Source organism: Rattus norvegicus, chromosome 4 (assembly GCF_021556685.1).
Source record: "Rattus norvegicus strain SHRSP/BbbUtx chromosome 4, alternate assembly SHRSP_T2T, whole genome shotgun sequence".
NCBI lineage: Eukaryota > Metazoa > Chordata > Mammalia > Rodentia > Muridae > Rattus > Rattus norvegicus.
Window position 1 is genome coordinate 179,724,142 of NC_141537.1, and position 15,715 is coordinate 179,739,856.

The following is a 15,715-nucleotide window of genomic DNA, read 5'->3' on the forward strand; positions in this document are numbered from 1 at the left end:
CAACTGTATTCATGAAGGAGACGGAAAACTGGACGTTCCATATTGACTTACAAGGATGGTTTTAATGATTTTTCCTCTTGCTTTACCTCACCTACCTATAATAAACCTTCATATTGTATGTGTGCATGTGTGCATGAGTGTGTGTGTGTGTGTGTGTGTGTGTGTGTGTGTGTGTGTGTGTGTGAGAGAGAGAGAGAGAGAGAGAGAGAGAGAGAGAGAGAGAGAGAGAGAGAGAGCTTGAGCAGAAGAGCATGTAGATCGATCAGAGAGATTTCTGGAGTACCCATGTCATACTGAATTAAACACACTCCTCCGCTATAGGATGGCGCACACACATGTGCCAGCAATCTTCCCAAGTTTGTTAGTCACTGCGATGAATACCTAATGTAAATCCACTTAGGGGTGAAGGTTGCCTGTGGCCCCCGGCTCACGGTTTTACGAGTTTCATCCATGGTTTGTTGACCTGACTGCTTCTGGGCCTCCGCCGAGGTGGGATGTAAGTGGGGAACACACGGGACTGGGCAGAGCTGCTCCTGTTCTGACGGCACAGGCACAGGGAGGATGGGGTGATGTTCGGTTACTTCCTCCAAGGGAAAGCCACTTGAAGGCTAAACTCCTTCCCCCAGGACCCACATCCACAAGGTCCTGTGTCTTCCCAACAGAACCGTCAGCTGGGACTTCAGCATTAGCACATGGACCTTTGAGGAACGTGTAAGGTCAACTCCAGCACGCAGGCAAGATACAGTCTGCCCGCATGCTACAGGGACAGCAGGGTACAGGGAAGGGTTAGAGCGGCAGGTGGATCTAGTCAAAGTGACGCTTTGTGTGGCCAGGAAATGTCACAGCGAAATCCATTAATACGCACAACCAATATTCATTCAGCCATAATTTTAGAAAAGGACCTGTCCCAGTTTTGATTCCTGTCAATGTTACAAATTATCCTAACAAAAGCAACTTAGCCTAAGGATCTGTTTCAGCTCAAGGTCATAGTCCAGCCAATCAGGGAACCTGCCCGAAGCAGCTAGCCACGCCCACAGTGAGGAACAGAGAGAACGAGGGGTGTAAGCTCTCGCATTCAGTCCACTTCCTCTTCCCTTATAAAGTCCTGGGTCCAAACCAAAGGAATGGTGTGCCCACGTTTGGACTGCTTTGCAGATGATTCTAAAATGTGTCAAGCTGACAATCGAACTAACCACATCGTGCTCTATGTCTTCACTAAGTAAGATGGGATCAGGGAATAGCTAACATCAGCTCCCGTTGGTAGGGATCTAGAATCCAGAATTGGGGCTGGAGAATGCTCAATGCTTAAGAATGCGGATTGCTCTTGCAGAGGACCTGCATTTGTTCCCAGAACTCCCACTTGGCAGCTCAAGGCTGCCTGTTACTCTAGCTCCTGGTGCCCTCCGATGCCCTCTTCTGGTCTCCATAGACACCACACTCACATGTACCTGTGCACAGACACACACACACACACACACACACACACACACAAAGAGAGAGAGAGAGAGAGAGAGAGAGAGAGAGAGAGAGAGAGAGAGAGAGAACTAACAAGAAATAAATCTTTAAATTTAAAAGACCTACCATTTTCAACCCTGCCCTGGGCCTTGTGACTCGGTGCCTGAATTTAAAATTCCTACCTGATTCTCATGCATATTACAGATTGGGTAACACCAGTCTAATTATTTAGAGATAGCTTAATGAAGACAGGCTATGACTTTCACTGTATTATTCATTGGAATTCTAGAACATTCTAACTTAGCATGATTTGTATAAGTAAGATCATCTCCCAATGCACACCCTTTTAGACGTCCAGTCAGAATAACATGAACAGGCTGAGAGACGGCTCAGTCAACAGAACAGCCACAAGCATGAGGACCTGAGATCAACTCCCAGACCCCACATGACAAAGTGCGGCATGGCAGTATGCACATGTAATCCCAGCAAGTCACAGCGGTGTACACATGTAATCCCAGTGGGGCATAGCGGTGTACACATGTAATCCCAGCAAGGCACAGCAGTGTACCCATGTAATCCCAGTGGGGCATAGTGGTGTACCCATGTAATCCCAGTGGGGCATAGCAGTGTACACATGTAATCTCAGTGGGGCATAGCAGTGTGCACATGTAATCCCAGCGGGGCACAGCAGCATACACATGTAATCCCAGCAGGGCATAGCAGTGTACACATGTAATCCCAGCATGGCACAGCAGTGTGCACATGTAATCCCAGCATGGCACAGCAGTGTGCACATGTAATCCCAGCATGGCACAGCAGTGTGCACATGTAATCCCAGCAGGGCATAGCAGTGTGCACATGTAATCCCAGCATGGCATAGCAGTGTACACATGTAATCCCAGCAGGGCACAGCAGTGTGCACATGTAATCCCAGCAGGGCATAGCAGTGTGCACATGTAATCCCAGCATGGCACAGCAGTGTACACATGTAATCCCAGCAGAGCACAGCAGTGTACACATGTAATCCCAGCAGGGCACAGCAGTGTGCACATGTAATCCCAGCAGGGCACAGCAGTGTGCACATGTAATCCCAGCATGGCACAGCAGTGTGCACATGTAATCCCAGCATGGCACAGCAGTGTGCACATGTAATCCCAGCATGGCACAGCAGTGTGCACATGTAATCCCAGCATGGCACAGCAGTGTGCACATGTAATCCCAGCAGGGCATAGCAGTGTGCACATGTAATCCCAGCAGAGCATAGCAGTGTGCACATGTAATCCCAGCAGAGCACAGCAGTGTACACATGTAATCCCAGCAGAGCACAGCAGTGTACACATGTAATCCCAGCAGGGCATAGCAGTGTGCACATGTAATCCCAGCAGAGCATAGCAGTGTACACATGTAATCCCAGCAGAGCACAGCAGTGTACACATGTAATCCCAGCAGGGCATAGCAGTGTACATATATAATCCAAGTGGAGCATAGCAGTATGCACTTGAATGTCCCAGCAATGAGGCAGTAGAAGCTGATGGTCCCTGGGATACACTGGTCACTCATCCCAGCGAGGCCATTAAGAGACCATGTCTCTCAAAAACAAGACAGAAGGCCCCTGAGTAATAATAACACCTCAGGTTAACTTCTGACCACAACACATGTGCACACACAGGAGCACATACATGTGCACCTGTACACATACGTGTGCCCCCCTCCACAGGAGCATACACAATATCCACACATATTAACAATAATTGATAATAATATGAACCATTAAAAGAGACCCTTCATAGAATGCTGGTATCAGTTCCCACGAGGCAAAGCCCACAAGCCACAAGTCCAAAAACCATCCAATGAGTAATTGTTGCTCTCTCTCTCTCTCTTTTTCCCAGCCCTACTCAAGTCACCGCTCCTACAGAAACAGGAAGTGGTAAGGACCCTATCTTGGCATCCTGGTATATTGAGGGTAACTTGCTTTCCCAGCTGTGAATTCCCAGTTTCTCTCACCATCGAACGACAAAAGGATGTTCCCACACAATGGTGTGTTCTCGGAAGCCCTAATGAGGTAATGTTGCACGCTCCAGAACCAAGCTGTTATTTCTAAACTGGGTAGAGTCTAGATACTTCCTAGCAAACTGTCTCCTTGTTGATATGTTTCCAAGGAAGTTCCATTCACAGGAAGTTTCTTTTGTTCAAGACTCTTCTGGTTTAGAGAAGTGCTGGGCACCCGAGATGCCATTTGTGGGTTTCATTGTCTTTCAGCAAGCAGGTAAAAAAGATGATGTCGTGTGCCAGGGGCTTGGTTCTGGGTTCTGATAAGCACGAAGAGCCAGGGAGTGGATCAGGCAACCACAGAAAGCCTTCGCCGAGAGCGACATTTTACTTCTGAGGCAGCCAGCCCAGTGAATACTTAAGGATGGCTCCTCCCGTCCACACAGCCGAGAACTAATGATTCATGTCTGTGTGTCAGCTGCACCTATGACTTCTCGTTTTTCTGAACTATAAAAGGAGATTTTTTTTGTTTTGTTTTGTTTTTCAAGAACACAGCCAACTGCTGAAGACAAAAAAATTAAGTTCAATATTTGAAGATCTGCCAATCTTTAGTTTTCAAACATTGGATATCATACCTTGCACGATCACAGAATGAAAGCAAAGAAAGGATGAGCACAGACAGACAGGTAGACAGACAGACAGACAGAACCTGGTGTGTGATAGAATTCTGGTCCCTATGTTTCACCAAGTAAGCAAGAGAAGTACATGACAGTACACTGTGGCAAAGGAGTGTCTCATCTCAGAGACTCTGTATTGATATCAGAGATGGGTAATGGTATGAAATGATACTGGCTGGCCTGCCCTGTCACCTTTCTCACAGTGCTGGTGGCAGCAAAGAAGCTTAATCAATGCAACAGAAGTGACATTTTGCAGTCAAATTAAATTAACTGGAAACGAAAAGGAAAATCTGAGGTCCATCCTAAAGGCTGGTCCTCTTACCACCCAGGTCATCTCCATGGTAACCAACCTTCTCTGCAGAAAGCATGTCCAATGGAATACGCTGGTATCTGCCACCACATTCTGTGGCTTCCCCAAAGCTTGCCCTCTAAGTAACAAAGGGAGCTTCCCCAAAAACCATCAGCAGAAGACAGCGAATCTGACCATTAGCCAACCACAGAGATCGTCAACTTCTGAGACTGTGAGCCTAACGAATGCGCAAGCATAGGGTGGACCCAGATAAGCGGGTGACGTTCATCTTCTCAGAACTGCTTTTACCTGGACTATAAACCTTCCCGGACAATGTAAGAATGCCTTTGCACTCCGAGGGATAATCTTGCTAATCTTAGAACTGACATTTGTGAGCTCTCCTCATCTCCAGTGCTGCCTCAGCCATGTCTCCCCGTCCTCGTGAGGTGTGACAGGCAGGGGACATTAGGAGCTGAAAGGGTGAGACCTCACTGGCACAAGCGACACAGCAGCGTGGTGCTAACGGTTCTTCTGGGGGAGTTTCCTCCACACACATTCTAGCCAGTCCAAACTCGGGCTCCTGTATTTGGTGTCCTCTACTAAGTGACCGTACAGCAACAGAGAGAGAAAAGAGAAGTATTATTTTTTAGAGAATAATTGGTTACAGGGCTGACAACTGTTTGGTTACAAACTGACCCATTCAGTCATAAAAATGATCCAGAGGGTTTTTTTTTTTCATCAAATTCACTAATTTTTTACTTTGCCACCAAAGCTCACACCATGACAAGATAGAGCCCACAGTATAGGATACAATACATATCAGCCCATGTCTATCTTACACAAGAGACCTGGGAAGCAAACGGTCTGACGTGAAGTGGGTTCCCCCCAATGGCTATGAAGCCCCTTGTTGTGATATTCTGCTCCTGATAAAAACAGCAAGAGGTATGAGACAACGGCATCTAGGAACGGACTGCTCCTCTTGTGGGGTGATAAGCTCACAACGCTATGCTAGTCCTTTACTGAAGCCACACCACAAGTTCTCAACTCCATTTCTGCAGCACTAATTCGCTTTGGTTTGGGTGCCCAACTGCTTGTACTAATATGCTCTTACCTGGGGCTGGGGAAGGACCCAGTCAGTAAAGAGCTGTTTTTGCAAGCAGACGTCCAGAGTTTGCTCCCCAGAGCCTGCATTAAGAAGACAAGCAGTGTGTGTGGTGGTGTGTGTTGTGATGCCAGCCTAGGGATGGCAGACGGTTTGCTGGTAGGGGGTTCTGCAGGGAACTATGGGATGGAAGGAGGTGACAGACATGTGCAAGTTGTGACTCCATATGTACACTCTGACATGTGCACACACACATACACACACACACTGACATGTGCCTGCACACATACACAAACATGTACATGCACACATACACACACTGGCATGTGCATTCACACATGCACATATACACACATTAACATGCACATGCTCCCACACACACTGACTTATGCACGTCCCCCACTGACATGTACATGCACACACATCTACACACTGAGATGTGCATTACCCCTTCCAACACACTGACATGCCCATACACACATGCACACACTGACACACACACACACACACAAACATGTACATACCTATACATACACACACACACACAAACATGTACATACCTATACATACACAAACACACACATGCACACACTGACACACACACACACAAACATGTACATACCTATACATACACACACACACACACACACACACACACACACACACACACACACACACTGGAACAAAGAGAGCTGTAAACTCTATATAATAACTAAGGGCAAGAGAGACCGCTCAGCAGGAAGAGCATTTGCTGCTCTTGCAGAAGGCTCAGCTTTGATTCCCAGCACCCACATGGCGGGTGACAATGGCTTGTAACTCAACTTTTAGTGAATTTGATGTCCTCTCTGGCCCTCAGTAGGCTCCTGCACATGCATGGTGCACACAAACTTATGTATATACATGTACATACATAATGAATAAATAAATTGGGGAGGTCTGTTTTAAAATGTATTTAAAATTTGTTTGAAATTCCTCCCCCACCCCCTTTTTTTTGCTTTTGCTTTCCAATCTTACCACAGCATTGTCTACTTAAAGCCACATTTGAGCCATGTATGGTGGCTCACATCTGTGACCCAAGCACTTGGGGGCCAAGTTCAGGGCTACCCTGGGCCACGTTGTAAGCTCCAGATCAGCCTGATCTATGGGACAAGGGTCTCTCAATAAAATAACCCAATGTTGTTGTTGTTGTTGATGCTGGTGATGCTGGTGATGCTGGTGATGATGATGCTGCTGGTGATGCTGGTGATGATGATGATGGTAGTGGTGGTGGTGATGATGATGGTGACAATGGCGATGACAATGATGATGATGATGATGATGACAATAAAATGTGTTTGTTTCCCTTTAAAATGTGTGCCTGTCATTTATCCACAGAAGCATGGAAGGGGCGGGGTCACGAATCAGAAGTGTCTGGCCAGGTCTCCACACTAAGGGACCACACTCACCATGGACAGTGCACAGCTGGATTTAAACACATAGACAGGAAGGGCTGCGGCCGGGGTTCAGAATTCACACACTGCCAAGGAGACAGTGACGAGGCTTAGGAGTCTCTGTGTCATATTTACTTTGGAAATTGCCATTTTAACTGAAATACGGTTTGACAGCCTGGTTTTAAACTTCTAAATGCTTGGAGATTTTATCTAACTAATAAACTTGTGGCTTTATAAACCCACAAGGCTCCCCGAGATACGATCTTATTTGAGAAGGGTGTGAGCCTGCCAGGTGTGAGGAAGGAAGCATTTGTGATCTCCGATTGGTGAACCGCAAAGTGCCTATCTATTTTCAGAGATTACAGGGAAGGCACCGGTGCCATTGGTTAAGATAGCAAACTGATTTCTTCAATAAATGAGTGCCTCGTCCGCTCACCACAATTTTCTACAATTGGCCTTTTGATCTGAGGCTTCCAATGCTGCCACGATGTAAGTTCTTATTTTGGAACACTGAAATCTATAGTCTCGGATATATATATATATATATATATATATATATATATATATATATATATATATATATGTGTGTGTGTGTGTGTGTGTGTGTATGTGTATGTGTATGTGTATATGTATATGTATATATTTTCTTTACGTGACTGGAAACACAAACCTTCCTCTCTTCCTTGTCTTCAAGGAAAAGGAATGGGCTTCTTTATGCATACTTTGTGTTCATTCGCATTCTGAAGGAAACAGAATCTTAGCCAACGATCTGAAATTCTGTGAGTTTAATAAGACGTCGGCAAGTTAGGATTACTGTCCTTCTAGCCATGCACTAATTAAAGAATGCTTCCGGCATAGCGATTATATTTTCAGAGAGCTCTAAGAGCCTTCACTCGGTGTGCGCATGTGTACGTAAGCACTGGTTTGCTTTGCTGAGCGCAGGACAGAAGCATCAGATCCCCAGAGCTGGTGTTAGGGGGTGATTGTAAGCTTGGGGACCAAGCCAGTGTCCTCTGCAGGAGTGGGTTGTGTTTCTAACTGCTGAGACATTCTTCCAGCCCTGGTGTTCCCTGGGAAATGCTGAAAACATCAATGCTTACAGAAAAGTATCAAAGGCTCTGGGGCGACGGCTAAGCAGTACTCGCCATGCGACTGTGGGGGCTGGAGTTTAGCTTCCCAGAACCAAACAACTGTGGGAGCCACCTGCAAACCCAGCATTGGGGAGCAGAAAGAATCATAGTGTCAACTAGATAGCTGGGCTAGACTGAATCGAACAGGTCCTGGTTCTTCAAAGGACCCCATCACAATAAATAAGGAGGAGAACAGTAAAGAAAGACAGCCAATGCCAACTTCAAGCCTCCATGTGCACTGCACAGGCATACATGTGCATGCATACCCAGACACACGTGCACCCTCACACACGCAAACACACACACACTCACACACACATACACACATATAGACACACACACATACACACATACACACACATACACACATACACACACACTCACACATGTACACACACACACTCACACACACATACACACATATAGACACACACATGCACACACACATATAGACACACACATGTACACATACACACATACACACACATACACACATACATAGACACTCACACACATACACACACACACACACACACACACACCCGTTTGGGGTGTGGGTATTTATCACTGTTGGAGTACATGCCTAGCATGTGTGAAGCTGTAGGTTCTATCCTTTCTTTCAACCTTAATACAGCAGCAGCAGCAGCAACAACAACTTAGTACAACAACAGCAGCAACAACAAACCCTGCAGAGTATGTGTTTGTGTGCACATATGATTTGTGAATGTCAGCGTGTATGCACACACCGATATCCAGTGATGTGTATGTGTCGTTTCTTCCACTATTAGCCTATTGCTCTTAATAGAAGGTATTATTTTTTCGGAACATAACTGTACGGATAGGCACTCACGTAACTCCGTATCAATATAAACCAAAGACAATAAAAAGCATTAGAGTGCAGAGAACCACTCGTCCCAGATCCACACCTGGTCAAATGTGTTCACAACTTAGCCACCACTTCCACGAGAATTCTGCATGAAGATCATGCAGGGCGTGGACCACTTCCGGCTTTCCCATTGGTTGAGCAGTGAGTAGGGATGGCCATGCTGCTGACAAGAGCTAGTTAGAGATGTTGCTGCTGGTTCCAAGGATACAGCTGATGAGTGGGGTGCTGCCTGTCACTCGCTGAGCTGCAGCAACTGGGCTGTGGGTTTTGCAACTCTACTCTTGTGGGGCAGACACTCTCTATACATTTCTCTTCTGTATGAGAGAACTGAACTCCAGAGGGGCCGAGGGGCTGAAACCCGGGCTGGCCTGGAACTCCATGCGACCATGCTGCCTGAACTTCCTGCGCCTGCGCGCTGGGATGAGGAGAGCGAGCCACCACACCCATCTTCAGGGCTACTTTGGGAAATCTATTCATTCACCAACCTTTTCACAGAGCCCATTGCGGAAAATTTAGTCTTGTTTTGAATGATGAGAATAAAATAGGAAGAGGGGGGAAAAAAGAATAGCTTCTTAAGAGACGCTGGGGGTGAGGGCAGGGAGGGGGCTTTACCCTAAGTACCAGAGAAGATGCCAGCCATGAACAAGAGTCTGGAGACTGGGCTGACTGCAGATCTCCATTCAGCACAGTGGTCAGATATGCTGAGGAAAACCATTCAGCCTAAACAGAAGTGATGTCAGCCAGGAGCCAAATGAACTTAGGATACATATGAATTGGACCAGAAGCACCCAATGGTCTACTAAATTTTTAAAAGTACTTCAACATGCCTATGATTAGAAATTATTTCCTGACCACCAGAAATAATTCCAAATAACTTCCTACAGAAAGGTCAGAAGGTATTCGGTGTCCTGCACTGTACACAGAGCTATGGAAGATGCAGCCATGAGTCATGGTGGCCGTCCGTTCGATCTCCTCGTGTTACCCACTTATGCAAGGCCGTTGTTATCTTAGCCTAACAACACTCGTCTCATTACACTGTACTTAAGGCAAATGCTACAGGGTTTGTTGTGTCTGCACCCTGGGCCTTTCTGTTTTCATAACTTAGGAGGGAGAGAGAAAAAGAGGAGAAGGGGTGGGGAGGACTGAAATATGGCCAGTAATTAAGGAATCGGACAAGGCTGTGCTCAAACTTCTCTAAGTAAACATTTTAGAACCACCCTTAGATTGTGGAAATTCATTAATTCGCATATTATCTCAGCCCTCTGAAGATCATGGCATAGACACAATTTTGTAGGACACACACTGGTCTGAAACGACAGTGGAATCTTCTGGACAGAGAGCACAGAAAGTTTCTACAGTTCAACATGTTGTGGAAGTTTCCAAAACCCCACATTCTGTCTTCCTCCTGTGCCAACATTTGAAGGGTCAATCCACCAATCCCCAAGGGAAAGCCTACTCCTTGGCTGGAATAAGATTTACCCAGGATCTAAAACAAACAAACCAACAAACAAAACCACTCAGTGTGTGGGCCCCAAAGGCTATTAAATCTAAAGATGGAGGGTGTGTGTGTGTGTGTGTGTGTGGTGTGTGTGGTGTGTGTGTGTGTGTGTGTGTGTGTGTGTGTGTGTGTGTGTACACATTTGAAGCCACCTCCCAAGATGGATAAAGACTCTATTACATGAATTCTTATTTCCACAAATCTTCTCCCCTCAAGATGTACAGTCTTTTGAAAGTGTATCCAAGGAATTCAGTCTATCGGTTCTGACTATGGGGGCCATCCAGAACGTATTAACATCACTCTTGAGTTCATAAACATTCACTGTCCCTTATGTGTCTGCATCTTGATGACAAGGCACTGAAGTCAGCTTTCCCCTTTAAAAGCAACACACACACACACACACACACACACACACACACACACACACACAAACACACACCCTCATGAAAGTCTGACACCAAACTCAGAACTCTAAAGAGCAGAGACTTACTACATACATCAGTTAATTTTTCCCCCTTTTCCCCTTTTGTCCCTTCATTCGGTACAAGGCAAGGCACACCAATTTTGTGTTAGATTCTGGGAGGCCCACGAGGAACTTAGCAATGAACAGGTTTTCCTTATACTACACAGATGAAAACATGAGGAGGGAAATAGAGAAAGCAGTGACCAGAACTCAGCATGTGTGTCATGATGGAGCCCTACACAGCATGTACCCAGGACAGGAGGACGGGCTAGAGTCACTGTTGAGAACAGGAGGCAATTTTCTAAAAGATAGAGCACAGATGCTGAGTGAAGGGACAGGTTTGGGTGAGCTGAGCTAAGAAAGGAGGAAGGAAACTGAGGGCACAGAAAACAACAGGTGCAAAGCCAAGAAAGGCAGTGCACACCAGGGACCTCGGATAACACACTGTCTGCGGCAGAAGTGGGGCTGGGGAGTTTGGACTTCACCCTTGATGTTAGAGCCCGGGATGGCTTTTCTGGAAAGACTGAACAGCCCAATGTGCGTGTTGGAGAAATCTCACCAGTAGAGTGGTTTTGAAAAGGTCAACGCTGAAAACAAAAGGAGCCAGAGTGTGGACTCTGACCTGGGGTGAGGTGGGGGAGATGAGGAAGCAGATTTTGTGGCTGTCTTTGAGGCTGCAGGGACTTGATGGCTCAGCAGATGGAGTGTGGGAAAGAACCAAATGTCCTGAGCTTCCAGACTGGATGTGGTGAGGCAGAGTCAGGCATGGCCTCCTTGTGGCACCGCTAAGGTCAAAGCCTACATCTGACCTTTTTCTGTGTGTAAAACTGGGACCATGCTGTTTGATCCTCCTGGGTGCCTGCTGCCATCAGAGAGACGGGCGTTGAGCTGAGGTGCCTTCTTCAAAGGGCGTTATGCGGGAGAATGAGCACATGGACAATACGTCGTGTGCACTTGAACGCTTACAGCCAGTCAGTCAGCAACAGCTCTTGCCCACCTAGTGATCGGGTCTGCAGAGATGCCGATCTGGAGATGGTCTTTATCAATGAGTAGAAATGTCCACTGCCGAGGCCTCACCCTGGCTATGCAAGAATGAAGGCCAGATAGTCTGAAAGTCCAGGATTTACCCAGTTGCTCCCCAGTGAAAAGAACCTAATCAAACAGCCCCCACAATAGTTCTCCATGTGTGCTACCCTGTCTGTTTTATTGTCTTATTTTTAATGTTTGGACATATCTGTCCCCTGGGGCTTGAAGTATTCCTCACATGATCCATGGCTTTAGATGTTTTATTTAAAAATATTCCTACTTCCCTCCGTTTTCAGGTTTCCTTATATTTAAAGATTTTCAAAAAGTTAAGAGATTTCACACCTAGATGCACGATGCCTGGCCTAATTCTACCCAATTTTATCCTCAAAGGGATCTTCTGTTTCCGAACTGGCTCCTGGCTCTCACTCTAAAGTTCTCCTTTCTCATGGCTCTCTTTATGGTATTTTTTTCTCTCCCTACTTCATCCACTGTAGACTCGTGACCCTGTGATGCTTTAGACCGAACTCAAAGCTTTGGAGCTTCAAGTCTATATCTAAACAAATGGACCGCTTTCTCAGATGCCCCCAGTCACTGTGACTGTAGGGAAAAAAAAACACATTAAAACAACAGAGCAAAGTTGGGCAGACACAGGCAGCTTATGAACACACATCTGTTCTGTGCGGAATGAAGGAATCTGGTTTCACTTTGTAAAGTTTGCTGGGTGGGTGCTCAGCACACTGTGCTAAGCCCTCAATTACAAACGCTGAGTATCCATGAGGGAGGAGAAACACTGCATACCGACTATCATTTTCTCCGTCCATCGAGTAACTGATTACAATTGGAGTTTCCTCAAAGGGGCTTGTGGGATAATTTGTCTCATTACTACCGAAAAGGAAATGGAAACCAAGTACTTGAGGGCAGGAAAACAGTAAGCAACTGTGATCAAAGGTTTACTGCGTGAGATGTGGGCTCAGTGGGAAAATAATAAAAAGAGATTAATGTCGCAGCAGATAAAATATAATCAAACTTTGAACTATTCATTAAGCTAATAAGCTTTCAAATTGTTAGCCATGTAAGTAACCATATGGGACTATTCTTAAAGCTGGGTACAGATACCTTTTATTGGAAACCAAAACGCAGACCATACGGAAAGCCAACACTGAGTATCATTTACTGCTTTCCTACTAATTCGAGGTTGAAATGTGCTTTGAATTTGATTGCCCAACCACCCACATCTCTATCATGTCATCTCTAAGCAGCATGACGTTATGTCCCTCGATCTTGTCAGGACTGCAAGCAAAGAACAGTTAGCTAAAGATACAGCATTACTGACACATCCATGATGACGGAGGCTGTAGGATGATGTCATTATGCAGGTGAAGGCAGGTACAGGATAGAACAAGGCCTGTTATTGGACGAGAAGGAAGGATGGGCAGGAGAAAAGTTTTGGAGAGGAGGAGGAGATTGGAGGAGAGAGAGAGTAGCTGAGAGAATGTGGAGGTGGATGTTAAGATTACTCTCTGCACATTTACAGGTTGTTATGAATACTCTTAAGGGGTGGGTTTGTACAGGGCTTTGTATGTCTAGATAAGCAATTATATATTATCAATTGGATCAGAGATTATTGTGTTGTGTGTTCTTTCATGTGGCGATTTGAGTTCACGAGAGTGCGTGGTGGCTGGAGACGCCGGGCAGCCACAGAATTGGGATGTGTATGTCTGACATGGTGGCAACCTGCCTTGGGGACTAGATGGGTAGAGAGATAGTTGCTGGGCTCAGAGAGTAGTAGCCATCAGCAGTGTGATATGGGACGGAGCTCTTAGCAAGTGAGACGCTTTGTTGACTGAGATGAAAATATCCAACAGATGCTGTGTGGCACTATGGTGACAGCACCCGGTGCAGGATAAAAGAAACCTTTTTTAAAAATTTTTTTACCACAACAGGAAGCAGTTATGAGCAGTGAGTAAGACCAGGAGAAGTAAATTTAGACCAAATTCGAAGAAAGAATGTTCCTTTCAGAAAGAAAGGACAGGTGAAGGCAGGAACTTCAAGACCAGTGACAGAGATCAGAGGGACCCTTATTCCTCTTAAGGATGGCTCTTCATTCCCAAGAGTGCTTCCTAGAGGTCACCCAACAGTGAGGTAGCCAGGAGGAGGGTGGGGACAGAAGCTCCTCTTGACTTGGGAAGATGACATATGAAGAAGTAGGTCAGCTGCTTTATTTATGTTGTACAAAAGTGGGAAATCTTTCAAATCAGTCACTTGCGACAGGGATCGGGGAATGGTTTTATGGAAAGCTTTGGGACCTCAACAATCAGACTCCAAAACTCTAGTCTGTCACCTCCGGGGTGAGGAACTCAGCAGGACACTTGGCTTTCCAGGCCTCTGATTCACCAACTGACAATGAGCATGGCAGAGCTGGTGAAGTTAAAATATGGTGATGCCGATGAATAGAATATGATCTGCAGGCTCAGATCGCTGCTGGGGAGCAGCAAGGACGTGGTGGCTGGCAGACACTGTACTAGGTTTTAGCCTTCCCTTGACTGAGACATGTTGATCCATTACTAATCAGAAACCTTCCCTCAAAAATCAAGCTTCACTCTAGTTCTCCAAAGAAGGATTCCGTTTTCTGAATCCAGAATTTTCTGAGACACGCGCATGGCAAGAGAGGTTTTTATATCTTAACATTAATTCAAAGTCGCGCACACTCAGAGACCTGGGTCACTTGCCTTCTGACAGCCCTGACTTCTTTACTTGTTATATAAATATGAATTTCAAACCTCAATTAACCAGATGTAAAAGAGTTAAGGTGTCCAAGCAACTGTATCATATTTCCATTAATTTTTTGCTGTTTAATTAGAAGTATATCTTTGCGTCAATGCTTGAAAAGTTATACCAATTATATATTATCTGTGCTTTCAACCTTAGTACGGGCATTGTCATGTATATAATCTAAGTCTCTCAAATAATATGATGGCCCTACCTCTGAACCCAGAGCATCATTGCTTAAAGGGTTGCCGAAGTTAAAGATTTCCACAGTCTTTATGGTCTCTGTGCACTAAGTCCATTCTTGGGCCAGCTCCTTTATTCTAAACATTAAATGGAGCAGAAGGGGAAGGACAGTTGATCATTTAAGATGTTTATAGAAGTCTGGTCAGTTGGTGAGATAGGAAGATTCAAAGATTGGGGTGCGTCACTGACAGAACAATACGTGTATCTTGAGCTCTGACTTAGAAAGTCATAAATGAGCTAATTAAATGACAATAGCACAGCTTTACACACCAGTTATATCATCAAAAAATTCTTCAACAACTTTATGCACTTTTAATAAGCAAAAGCATTAGTCAGCTTTAAAAAAAAAACAAAACAGAAAACGAGAACCGCGATGCGTTCATGGACTATAGATCCAAACCAGACAAAACAAAGGCTCATGAACGCGTTTGTTCATTAATTCTTAAAAAGGCAGGCTCTGAGTTGTTATCATGTCAACTGGCACCAGACCATACTCAATTTAGAGCGGTACAAAGTAGAGCCCAGAGTCTACAATGGTAGGGTTTTGATCACACTAATTAACAGCCATTTTGTTTAAAATAAACAGATACGAGTCTAATTGCCTTTTTTACATAAGAAAGAGACTATCTTAAAAGTTAAAACATGCGAAAGAAAAGATCAGACAAACGCCACTCAGATAAGCAAAGTGTGTGTGAAAGGGACCTAAGGAAGTCTGGGTTGCTGCTCTGACTGACAGCCCAGTGGAGCCAAGGAATTAA

At 45.4% G+C, this 15,715-nt stretch overlaps 1 protein-coding gene across 27 annotated transcripts in view; it reads right to left on the reverse strand.

The window, feature by feature from the left end:
• Positions 1-15,715, reverse strand: part of Sox5 (SRY-box transcription factor 5) — a 955,418-nt gene that overhangs the window by 842,747 nt on the left and 96,956 nt on the right. The gene's annotated exons all lie outside the window — the stretch shown is intronic.